At 56.7% G+C, this 12,500-nt stretch overlaps 5 non-coding genes across 5 annotated transcripts; all 5 read left to right on the top strand.

Moving 5' to 3' along the window:
- Positions 1–80: 80 nt before the first annotated feature.
- Positions 81–199, top strand: LOC150062910 (5S ribosomal RNA). The gene has a single exon (XR_016535622.1). It is a non-coding gene; the product is annotated as a 5S ribosomal RNA (ribosomal RNA).
- Positions 200–2,730: 2,531 nt separating this feature from the next.
- On the top strand, positions 2,731–2,849 carry LOC150062909 (5S ribosomal RNA). The gene has a single exon (XR_016535620.1). It is a non-coding gene; the product is annotated as a 5S ribosomal RNA (ribosomal RNA).
- Positions 2,850–5,376: 2,527 nt separating this feature from the next.
- Positions 5,377–5,495, top strand: LOC150062908 (5S ribosomal RNA). Its single transcript, XR_016535744.1, has one exon. It is a non-coding gene; the product is annotated as a 5S ribosomal RNA (ribosomal RNA).
- Positions 5,496–8,010: 2,515 nt separating this feature from the next.
- Positions 8,011–8,129, top strand: LOC150062907 (5S ribosomal RNA). The gene has a single exon (XR_016535619.1). It is a non-coding gene; the product is annotated as a 5S ribosomal RNA (ribosomal RNA).
- Positions 8,130–10,636: 2,507 nt separating this feature from the next.
- Positions 10,637–10,755, top strand: LOC150062906 (5S ribosomal RNA). Its single transcript, XR_016535618.1, has one exon. It is a non-coding gene; the product is annotated as a 5S ribosomal RNA (ribosomal RNA).
- The last annotated feature ends 1,745 nt before the right edge of the window (positions 10,756–12,500 follow it).

Raw genomic sequence — 12,500 nt, 5'->3', positions numbered from 1 at the left:
TGGCAAGGGTGCAGCGGCGAGCGGAGGCTCCCCGCAGAGGCAGCGAGCAGCAGTTGGGGCTTTGGGAAGCAGTGTGAGGCGTCTACGGCCATACCACCCTGAACGCGCCCGATCTCGTCTGATCTCGGAAGCTAAGCAGGGTCGGGCCTGGTTAGTACTTGGATGGGAGACCGCCTGGGAATACCGGGTGCTGTAGGCTTTTGCCTCCGCTCCCCAGCCCACTAGGCTGCTTGCTGCCTCACAGCCACTGCCCAATACTTTTAGGCTCACTCACTGCCTCGCACCTCCACCTCAACCCAACATCACACCAGCCACAGGGGAAAAGACAGCTAGCTGTCTGGATGCACAACTCACACCACACAGCCTGGCAGGCACGCAATGCTTTCCACCTAGGAAAAGCAGGAAAACCCAGGCCTGGGCCGGCCTGACGCCCAGCCTCACCGCTGACAGCTTGGCCTGAGACCACACCACATTCCTACACAGGACAGGACACTTCTTCTGGGCAGCACAAAGGCACCTGGCCTCCTCTTGCTCCTGCAATCCTGACCACATCCTCCCAACCACTCCTGAAAAGCAGCTCATGAACACAAGGCTAGGCTTGTGGCTCCAGGACTGAAAGGCCTGCCCGGCCAGCCGGAACTCACACCACCCTGGGTTAAGCCCTGCTACCCCAGATGGCTTGGTTGCGGGCTTGGAGGCTTCCTCCTGCCATGGGTTGAGTTTGCGTGGGCCGGGTAGATGGGCTCATGGGGAAAGTGGATGGAAGTGTACATGGATGCATGGATGCATGGGTAGACAGCTGGATGCATGGCTGACTGGATGGATGGCTGGATGGATGGCTGGATGGATGCCTAGGTGCATAGTGGGTGTATGGATGGATGCGGGCACGCATGCATGCATGGATGGTGGATGCATGCGTGCATGGTTGGGTCGGTGGATGCATGCCTGGATCCACCCATGGATGCCGGGGTGGCTGGCCGTACAGCCTGATTCATGGATGGATGTTGATTGGATGGATGGTGGATGGATGGACGGAGCCACGCGTGGAAGGATGCATGGATGGATGGACTGAAAGATACATAGATAGATAGATAGATAGATAGATAGATAGATAGATAGATAGATAGATTGATTGATAGATACATAGATCGACCGATGGATGGATGGATGGATGGATGGATGGATGGATGGATGGATGGATGGATTGCTGGATGACTGGCTGGCTGGCTGGCTGGCTGGCTGACTGGCTGGCTGGATGGATGGATGGATGGATGGATGGATGGATGGAGGGATGCTGAGACACTCTGCAGTGTGTACTGACAGTTTCAGCTGGCCTAGCACTGACTGGGAGGCTCTGAGTTCTCTTCCCCACAGTGGGCAAACAAGCAAACACTGGCTGCTTCTTTCCTCTTCTTCCTGCTAGAGACACACGTTGTCCTTTCGCGGGGTGCACTGCATAGACTTGGAAAGTAGCGGCAGGGTAGATGAGGAGGAACGAGGCCCGGGAAACGGGCGCCGGCAACGTTGCCGAGACAAATGCTCCCGGAATTCTGGAGTTCCTGGATTCCAAGCACAGAGCACCCTTTTCTTGCTTGGGTGGAGGGCTTCCACTCCAACCCGAGGCATGGGTGTGTGTTCCAGTGAGGCTTGGCCTTAGGTTGTTAGCCTTCTTGGGAGCCTGAGCACTAAGGATGAGGGGTTCCAGTGGGCTGAGACGTGAGGCCACGGTTCTGCTTCCACTTAGGCTTCCCATTCCTGGTAGGCTAAGCATAGCAACCTAAAGAGGCTGCATCAGAGGTGCCACTGAAGGCTCTCATGAGATGGGAGGCTTAGGGTGACACTGGGCTGGGGCTTTGGCTCCGGGTCAGGGTCAGAATGGGGCTCAAGTTTAGCGTCAGGAAGAGGTAGGGGACAGGTTGAAGGTGTGATTTCAGGCAGACATTGTGGCTTAGGGTGAGTCTTGGGAGAGGTTTGGGCTTAGGTGTGGGCTTGAAATCGGGTAGAGGCTTTAGGTGAGGCTTACTGGTGGGGCGAGGAGTGACACTCTCCTTAGGATCCATTTCTGGCTTCGGCTTCCATTTAGGATGAGGTTTAGGTCAAAGGTCCTTCTGAAACAGCACCAGCCAAGTGAATTCCACATTGCTCTGCAAACCCCACTCTTCTCCTCGCATCGTGGCCGGTGGCCAAGCAAGGTCGGGGAGGTAGAGGAGTGAGATCCAAATCTTGAAGAAGCAGCCAAACTCTCCCACATCCATGCAAAGATCACATCGGGCCCTTGGTAGTCGTGGCCTCTGAAGACAAGTGGTGAACCTTGCAAGTCACCTGGCCTTAAAGCTGCTCTTCAACGTGCAACCCTCATGCAGGCTAGAGGGTTACATGGAAGGTGAGCCTCTGGGAAAACAGTCCTGCGTCCTCTGCCTTCCCAAGAGACAGAGAGCAACAGAGACAGACAGACAGACAGACAGACAGAGGGAGAGAGGGTGAGAGGGAGAGAGAGAAAGCGAAAGAGGAGGAGAAAGGCAGCGGTGAGCGGCGGCGAGAGCAGCAGGCTGGGCGCAGAGGCTGTGCTGGGTGGGTTGGATCAGGTCCCCCAAGCAGCGGCAGCAGGTGCGTGTGAGGCCAGAGCGGCAGAGGCAGAGGCTGCAGAGGCTGGCAAGGGTGCAGCGGCGAGCGGAGGCTCCCCGCAGAGGCAGCGAGCAGCAGTTGGGGCTTTGGGAAGCAGTGTGAGGCGTCTACGGCCATACCACCCTGAACGCGCCCGATCTCGTCTGATCTCGGAAGCTAAGCAGGGTCGGGCCTGGTTAGTACTTGGATGGGAGACCGCCTGGGAATACCGGGTGCTGTAGGCTTTTGCCTCCGCTCCCCAGCCCACTAGGCTGCTTGCTGCCTCACAGCCACTGCCCAATACTTTTAGGCTCACTCACTGCCTCGCACCTCCACCTCAACCCAACATCACACCAGCCACAGGGGAAAAGACAGCTAGCTGTCTGGATGCACAACTCACACCACACAGCCTGGCAGGCACGCAATGCTTTCCACCTAGGAAAAGCAGGAAAACCCAGGCCTGGGCCGGCCTGACGCCCAGCCTCACCGCTGACAGCTTGGCCTGAGACCACACCACATTCCTACACAGGACAGGACACTTCTTCTGGGCAGCACAAAGGCACCTGGCCTCCTCTTGCTCCTGCAATCCTGACCACATCCTCCCAACCACTCCTGAAAAGCAGCTCATGAACACAAGGCTAGGCTTGTGGCTCCAGGACTGAAAGGCCTGCCCGGCCAGCCGGAACTCACACCACCCTGGGTTAAGCCCTGCTACCCCAGATGGCTTGGTTGCGGGCTTGGAGGCTTCCTCCTGCCATGGGTTGAGTTTGCGTGGGCCGGGTAGATGGGCTCATGGGGAAAGTGGATGGAAGTGTACATGGATGCATGGATGCATGGGTAGACAGCTGGATGCATGGCTGACTGGATGGATGGCTGGATGGATGGCTGGATGGATGCCTAGGTGCATAGTGGGTGTATGGATGGATGCGGGCACGCATGCATGCATGCATGGATGGTGGATGCATGCGTGCATGGTTGGGTCGGTGGATGCATGCCTGGATCCACCCATGGATGCCGGGGTGGCTGGCCGTACAGCCTGATTCATGGATGGATGTTGATTGGATGGATGGTGGATGGATGGACGGAGCCACGCGTGGAAGGATGCATGGATGGATGGACTGAAAGATACATACATAGATAGATAGATAGATAGATAGATAGATAGATAGATAGATAGATAGATAGATAGATTGATAGATACATAGATCGACCGATGGATGGATGGATGGATGGATGGATGGATGGATGGATGGATTGCTGGATGACTGGCTGGCTGGCTGGCTGGCTGGCTGACTGGCTGGCTGGATGGATGGATGGATGGATGGATGGAGGGATGCTGAGACACTCTGCAGTGTGTACTGACAGTTTCAGCTGGCCTAGCACTGACTGGGAGGCTCTGAGTTCTCTTCCCCACAGTGGGCAAACAAGCAAACACTGGCTGCTTCTTTCCTCTTCTTCCTGCTAGAGACACACGTTGTCCTTTCGCGGGGTGCACTGCATAGACTTGGAAAGTAGCGGCAGGGTAGATGAGGAGGAACGAGGCCCGGGAAACGGGCGCCGGCAACGTTGCCGAGACAAATGCTCCCGGAATTCTGGAGTTCCTGGATTCCAAGCACAGAGCACCCTTTTCTTGCTTGGGTGGAGGGCTTCCACTCCAACCCGAGGCATGGGTGTGTGTTCCAGTGAGGCTTGGCCTTAGGTTGTTAGCCTTCTTGGGAGCCTGAGCACTAAGGATGAGGGGTTCCAGTGGGCTGAGACGTGAGGCCACGGTTCTGCTTCCACTTAGGCTTCCCATTCCTGGTAGGCTAAGCATAGCAACCTAAAGAGGCTGCATCAGAGGTGCCACTGAAGGCTCTCATGAGATGGGAGGCTTAGGGTGACACTGGGCTGGGGCTTTGGCTCCGGGTCAGGGTCAGAATGGGGCTCAAGTTTAGCGTCAGGAAGAGGTAGGGGACAGGTTGAAGGTGTGATTTCAGGCAGACATTGTGGCTTAGGGTGAGTCTTGGGAGAGGTTTGGGCTTAGGTGTGGGCTTGAAATCGGGTAGAGGCTTTAGGTGAGGCTTACTGGTGGGGCGAGGAGTGACACTCTCCTTAGGATCCATTTCTGGCTTCGGCTTCCATTTAGGATGAGGTTTAGGTCGAAGGTCCTTCTGAAACAGCACCAGCCAAGTGAATTCCACATTGCTCTGCAAACCCCACTCTTCTCCTCGCATCGTGGCCGGTGGCCAAGCAAGGTCGGGGAGGTAGAGGAGTGAGATCCAAATCTTGAAGAAGCAGCCAAACTCTCCCACATCCATGCAAAGATCACATCGGGCCCTTGGTAGTCGTGGCCTCTGAAGACAAGTGGTGAACCTTGCAAGTCACCTGGCCTTAAAGCTGCTCTTCAACGTGCAACCCTCATGCAGGCTAGAGGGTTACATGGAAGGTGAGCCTCTGGGAAAACAGTCCTGCGTCCTCTGCCTTCCCAAGAGACAGAGAGCAACAGAGACAGACAGACAGACAGACAGACAGAGGGAGAGAGGGTGAGAGGGAGAGAGAGAAAGCGAAAGAGGAGGAGAAAGGCAGCGGTGAGCGGCGGCGAGAGCAGCAGGCTGGGCGCAGAGGCTGTGCTGGGTGGGTTGGATCAGGTCCCCCAAGCAGCGGCAGCAGGTGCGTGTGAGGCCAGAGCGGCAGAGGCAGAGGCTGCAGAGGCTGGCAAGGGTGCAGCGGCGAGCGGAGGCTCCCCGCAGAGGCAGCGAGCAGCAGTTGGGGCTTTGGGAAGCAGTGTGAGGCGTCTACGGCCATACCACCCTGAACGCGCCCGATCTTGTCTGATCTCGGAAGCTAAGCAGGGTCGGGCCTGGTTAGTACTTGGATGGGAGATCGCCTGGGAATACCGGGTGCTGTAGGCTTTTGCCTCCGCTCCCCAGCCCACTAGGCTGCTTGCTGCCTCACAGCCACTGCCCAATACTTTTAGGCTCACTCACTGCCTCGCACCTCCACCTCAACCCAACATCACACCAGCCACAGGGGAAAAGACAGCTAGCTGTCTGGATGCACAACTCACACCACACAGCCTGGCAGGCACGCAATGCTTTCCACCTAGGAAAAGCAGGAAAACCCAGGCCTGGGCCGGCCTGACGCCCAGCCTCACCGCTGACAGCTTGGCCTGAGACCACACCACATTCCTACACAGGACAGGACACTTCTTCTGGGCAGCACAAAGGCACCTGGCCTCCTCTTGCTCCTGCAATCCTGACCACATCCTCCCAACCACTCCTGAAAAGCAGCTCATGAACACAAGGCTAGGCTTGTGGCTCCAGGACTGAAAGGCCTGCCCGGCCAGCCGGAACTCACACCACCCTGGGTTAAGCCCTGCTACCCCAGATGGCTTGGTTGCGGGCTTGGAGGCTTCCTCCTGCCATGGGTTGAGTTTGCGTGGGCCGGGTAGATGGGCTCATGGGGAAAGTGGATGGAAGTGTACATGGATGCATGGATGCATGGGTAGACAGCTGGATGCATGGCTGACTGGATGGATGGCTGGATGGATGGCTGGATGGATGCCTAGGTGCATAGTGGGTGTATGGATGGATGCGGGCACGCATGCATGCATGGATGGTGGATGCATGCGTGCATGGTTGGGTCGGTGGATGCATGCCTGGATCCACCCATGGATGCCGGGGTGGCTGGCCGTACAGCCTGATTCATGGATGGATGTTGATTGGATGGATGGTGGATGGATGGACGGAGCCACGCGTGGAAGGATGCATGGATGGATGGACTGAAAGATACATAGATAGATAGATAGATAGATAGATAGATAGATAGATAGATAGATAGATTGATTGATAGATACATAGATCGACCGATGGATGGATGGATGGATGGATGGATGGATGGATGGATGGATTGCTGGATGACTGGCTGGCTGGCTGGCTGGCTGGCTGACTGGCTGGATGGATGGATGGATGGATGGATGGATGGAGGGATGCTGAGACACTCTGCAGTGTGTACTGACAGTTTCAGCTGGCCTAGCACTGACTGGGAGGCTCTGAGTTCTCTTCCCCACAGTGGGCAAACAAGCAAACACTGGCTGCTTCTTTCCTCTTCTTCCTGCTAGAGACACACGTTGTCCTTTCGCGGGGTGCACTGCATAGACTTGGAAAGTAGCGGCAGGGTAGATGAGGAGGAACGAGGCCCGGGAAACGGGCGCCGGCAACGTTGCCGAGACAAATGCTCCCGGAATTCTGGAGTTCCTGGATTCCAAGCACAGAGCACCCTTTTCTTGCTTGGGTGGAGGGCTTCCACTCCAACCCGAGGCATGGGTGTGTGTTCCAGTGAGGCTTGGCCTTAGGTTGTTAGCCTTCTTGGGAGCCTGAGCACTAAGGATGAGGGGTTCCAGTGGGCTGAGACGTGAGGCCACGGTTCTGCTTCCACTTAGGCTTCCCATTCCTGGTAGGCTAAGCATAGCAACCTAAAGAGGCTGCATCAGAGGTGCCACTGAAGGCTCTCATGAGATGGGAGGCTTAGGGTGACACTGGGCTGGGGCTTTGGCTCCGGGTCAGGGTCAGAATGGGGCTCAAGTTTAGCGTCAGGAAGAGGTAGGGGACAGGTTGAAGGTGTGATTTCAGGCAGACATTGTGGCTTAGGGTGAGTCTTGGGAGAGGTTTGGGCTTAGGTGTGGGCTTGAAATCGGGTAGAGGCTTTAGGTGAGGCTTACTGGTGGGGCGAGGAGTGACACTCTCCTTAGGATCCATTTCTGGCTTCGGCTTCCATTTAGGATGAGGTTTAGGTCGAAGGTCCTTCTGAAACAGCACCAGCCAAGTGAATTCCACATTGCTCTGCAAACCCCACTCTTCTCCTCGCATCGTGGCCGGTGGCCAAGCAAGGTCGGGGAGGTAGAGGAGTGAGATCCAAATCTTGAAGAAGCAGCCAAACTCTCCCACATCCATGCAAAGATCACATCGGGCCCTTGGTAGTCGTGGCCTCTGAAGACAAGTGGTGAACCTTGCAAGTCACCTGGCCTTAAAGCTGCTCTTCAACGTGCAACCCTCATGCAGGCTAGAGGGTTACATGGAAGGTGAGCCTCTGGGAAAACAGTCCTGCGTCCTCTGCCTTCCCAAGAGACAGAGAGCAACAGAGACAGACAGACAGACAGACAGACAGAGGGAGAGAGGGTGAGAGGGAGAGAGAGAAAGCGAAAGAGGAGGAGAAAGGCAGCGGTGAGCGGCGGCGAGAGCAGCAGGCTGGGCGCAGAGGCTGTGCTGGGTGGGTTGGATCAGGTCCCCCAAGCAGCGGCAGCAGGTGCGTGTGAGGCCAGAGCGGCAGAGGCAGAGGCTGCAGAGGCTGGCAAGGGTGCAGCGGCGAGCGGAGGCTCCCCGCAGAGGCAGCGAGCAGCAGTTGGGGCTTTGGGAAGCAGTGTGAGGCGTCTACGGCCATACCACCCTGAACGCGCCCGATCTCGTCTGATCTCGGAAGCTAAGCAGGGTCGGGCCTGGTTAGTACTTGGATGGGAGACCGCCTGGGAATACCGGGTGCTGTAGGCTTTTGCCTCCGCTCCCCAGCCCACTAGGCTGCTTGCTGCCTCACAGCCACTGCCCAATACTTTTAGGCTCACTCACTGCCTCGCACCTCCACCTCAACCCAACATCACACCAGCCACAGGGGAAAAGACAGCTAGCTGTCTGGATGCACAACTCACACCACACAGCCTGGCAGGCACGCAATGCTTTCCACCTAGGAAAAGCAGGAAAACCCAGGCCTGGGCCGGCCTGACGCCCAGCCTCACCGCTGACAGCTTGGCCTGAGACCACACCACATTCCTACACAGGACAGGACACTTCTTCTGGGCAGCACAAAGGCACCTGGCCTCCTCTTGCTCCTGCAATCCTGACCACATCCTCCCAACCACTCCTGAAAAGCAGCTCATGAACACAAGGCTAGGCTTGTGGCTCCAGGACTGAAAGGCCTGCCCGGCCAGCCGGAACTCACACCACCCTGGGTTAAGCCCTGCTACCCCAGATGGCTTGGTTGCGGGCTTGGAGGCTTCCTCCTGCCATGGGTTGAGTTTGCGTGGGCCGGGTAGATGGGCTCATGGGGAAAGTGGATGGAAGTGTACATGGATGCATGGATGCATGGGTAGACAGCTGGATGCATGGCTGACTGGATGGATGGCTGGATGGATGGCTGGATGGATGCCTAGGTGCATAGTGGGTGTATGGATGGATGCGGGCACGCATGCATGCATGGATGGTGGATGCATGCGTGCATGGTTGGGTCGGTGGATGCATGCCTGGATCCACCCATGGATGCCGGGGTGGCTGGCCGTACAGCCTGATTCATGGATGGATGTTGATTGGATGGATGGTGGATGGATGGACGGAGCCACGCGTGGAAGGATGCATGGATGGATGGACTGAAAGATACATAGATAGATAGATAGATAGATAGATAGATAGATAGATAGATTGATAGATACATAGATCGACCGATGGATGGATGGATGGATGGATGGATGGATGGATGGATGGATGGATTGCTGGATGACTGGCTGGCTGGCTGGCTGGCTGGCTGACTGGCTGGATGGATGGATGGATGGATGGATGGATGGAGGGATGCTGAGACACTCTGCAGTGTGTACTGACAGTTTCAGCTGGCCTAGCACTGACTGGGAGGCTCTGAGTTCTCTTCCCCACAGTGGGCAAACAAGCAAACACTGGCTGCTTCTTTCCTCTTCTTCCTGCTAGAGACACACGTTGTCCTTTCGCGGGGTGCACTGCATAGACTTGGAAAGTAGCGGCAGGGTAGATGAGGAGGAACGAGGCCCGGGAAACGGGCGCCGGCAACGTTGCCGAGACAAATGCTCCCGGAATTCTGGAGTTCCTGGATTCCAAGCACAGAGCACCCTTTTCTTGCTTGGGTGGAGGGCTTCCACTCCAACCCGAGGCATGGGTGTGTGTTCCAGTGAGGCTTGGCCTTAGGTTGTTAGCCTTCTTGGGAGCCTGAGCACTAAGGATGAGGGGTTCCAGTGGGCTGAGACGTGAGGCCACGGTTCTGCTTCCACTTAGGCTTCCCATTCCTGGTAGGCTAAGCATAGCAACCTAAAGAGGCTGCATCAGAGGTGCCACTGAAGGCTCTCATGAGATGGGAGGCTTAGGGTGACACTGGGCTGGGGCTTTGGCTCCGGGTCAGGGTCAGAATGGGGCTCAAGTTTAGCGTCAGGAAGAGGTAGGGGACAGGTTGAAGGTGTGATTTCAGGCAGACATTGTGGCTTAGGGTGAGTCTTGGGAGAGGTTTGGGCTTAGGTGTGGGCTTGAAATCGGGTAGAGGCTTTAGGTGAGGCTTACTGGTGGGGCGAGGAGTGACACTCTCCTTAGGATCCATTTCTGGCTTCGGCTTCCATTTAGGATGAGGTTTAGGTCGAAGGTCCTTCTGAAACAGCACCAGCCAAGTGAATTCCACATTGCTCTGCAAACCCCACTCTTCTCCTCGCATCGTGGCCGGTGGCCAAGCAAGGTCGGGGAGGTAGAGGAGTGAGATCCAAATCTTGAAGAAGCAGCCAAACTCTCCCACATCCATGCAAAGATCACATCGGGCCCTTGGTAGTCGTGGCCTCTGAAGACAAGTGGTGAACCTTGCAAGTCACCTGGCCTTAAAGCTGCTCTTCAACGTGCAACCCTCATGCAGGCTAGAGGGTTACATGGAAGGTGAGCCTCTGGGAAAACAGTCCTGCGTCCTCTGCCTTCCCAAGAGACAGAGAGCAACAGAGACAGACAGACAGACAGACAGACAGAGGGAGAGAGGGTGAGAGGGAGAGAGAGAAAGCGAAAGAGGAGGAGAAAGGCAGCAGTGAGCGGCGGCGAGAGCAGCAGGCTGGGCGCAGAGGCTGTGCTGGGTGGGTTGGATCAGGTCCCCCAAGCAGCGGCAGCAGGTGCGTGTGAGGCCAGAGCGGCAGAGGCAGAGGCTGCAGAGGCTGGCAAGGGTGCAGCGGCGAGCGGAGGCTCCCCGCAGAGGCAGCGAGCAGCAGTTGGGGCTTTGGGAAGCAGTGTGAGGCGTCTACGGCCATACCACCCTGAACGCGCCCGATCTCGTCTGATCTCGGAAGCTAAGCAGGGTCGGGCCTGGTTAGTACTTGGATGGGAGACCGCCTGGGAATACCGGGTGCTGTAGGCTTTTGCCTCCGCTCCCCAGCCCACTAGGCTGCTTGCTGCCTCACAGCCACTGCCCAATACTTTTAGGCTCACTCACTGCCTCGCACCTCCACCTCAACCCAACATCACACCAGCCACAGGGGAAAAGACAGCTAGCTGTCTGGATGCACAACTCACACCACACAGCCTGGCAGGCACGCAATGCTTTCCACCTAGGAAAAGCAGGAAAACCCAGGCCTGGGCCGGCCTGACGCCCAGCCTCACCGCTGACAGCTTGGCCTGAGACCACACCACATTCCTACACAGGACAGGACACTTCTTCTGGGCAGCACAAAGGCACCTGGCCTCCTCTTGCTCCTGCAATCCTGACCACATCCTCCCAACCACTCCTGAAAAGCAGCTCATGAACACAAGGCTAGGCTTGTGGCTCCAGGACTGAAAGGCCTGCCCGGCCAGCCGGAACTCACACCACCCTGGGTTAAGCCCTGCTACCCCAGATGGCTTGGTTGCGGGCTTGGAGGCTTCCTCCTGCCATGGGTTGAGTTTGCGTGGGCCGGGTAGATGGGCTCATGGGGAAAGTGGATGGAAGTGTACATGGATGCATGGATGCATGGGTAGACAGCTGGATGCATGGCTGACTGGATGGATGGCTGGATGGATGGCTGGATGGATGCCTAGGTGCATAGTGGGTGTATGGATGGATGCGGGCACGCATGCATGCATGGATGGTGGATGCATGCGTGCATGGTTGGGTCGGTGGATGCATGCCTGGATCCACCCATGGATGCCGGGGTGGCTGGCCGTACAGCCTGATTCATGGATGGATGTTGATTGGATGGATGGTGGATGGATGGACGGAGCCACGCGTGGAAGGATGCATGGATGGATGGACTGAAAGATACATAGATAGATAGATAGATAGATAGATAGATAGATAGATAGATAGATTGATAGATACATAGATCGACCGATGGATGGATGGATGGATGGATGGATGGATGGATGGATGGATGGATTGCTGGATGACTGGCTGGCTGGCTGGCTGGCTGGCTGACTGGCTGGCTTGCTGGCTGGCTGGCTGGATGGATGGATGGATGGTGGGATGCTGAGACACTCTGCAGTGTGTACTGACAGTTTCAGCTGGCCTAGCACTGACTGGGAGGCTCTGAGTTCTCTTCCCCACAGTGGGCAAACAAGCAAACACTGGCTGCTTCTTTCCTCTTCTTCCTGCTAGAGACACACGTTGTCCTTTCGCGGGGTGCACTGCATAGACTTGGAAAGTAGCGGCAGGGTAGATGAGGAGGAACGAGGCCCGGGAAACGGGCGCCGGCAACGTTGCCGAGACAAATGCTCCCGGAATTCTGGAGTTCCTGGATTCCAAGCACAGAGCACCCTTTTCTTGCTTGGGTGGAGGGCTTCCACTCCAACCCGAGGCATGGGTGTGTGTTCCAGTGAGGCTTGGCCTTAGGTTGTTAGCCTTCTTGGGAGCCTGAGCACTAAGGATGAGGGGTTCCAGTGGGCTGAGACGTGAGGCCACGGTTCTGCTTCCACTTAGGCTTCCCATTCCTGGTAGGCTAAGCATAGCAACCTAAAGAGGCTGCATCAGAGGTGCCACTGAAGGCTCTCATGAGATGGGAGGCTTAGGGTGACACTGGGCTGGGGCTTTGGCTCCGGGTCAGGGTCAGAATGGGGCTCAAGTTTAGCGTCAGGAAGAGGTAGGGGACAGGTTGAAGGTGTGATTTCAGGCAGACATTGTGGCTTAGGGTG

The sequence above is a fragment of the Megascapheus bottae genome, chromosome 5 (genome assembly GCF_031878675.1).
Source record: "Megascapheus bottae isolate mThoBot1 chromosome 5, mThoBot2.hap1, whole genome shotgun sequence".
Taxonomy (NCBI): Eukaryota; Metazoa; Chordata; class Mammalia; order Rodentia; family Geomyidae; genus Megascapheus; species Megascapheus bottae.
Note: the sequence above shows the minus strand (reverse complement) of the source record. Positions and strands in the feature narration are given on the sequence as shown.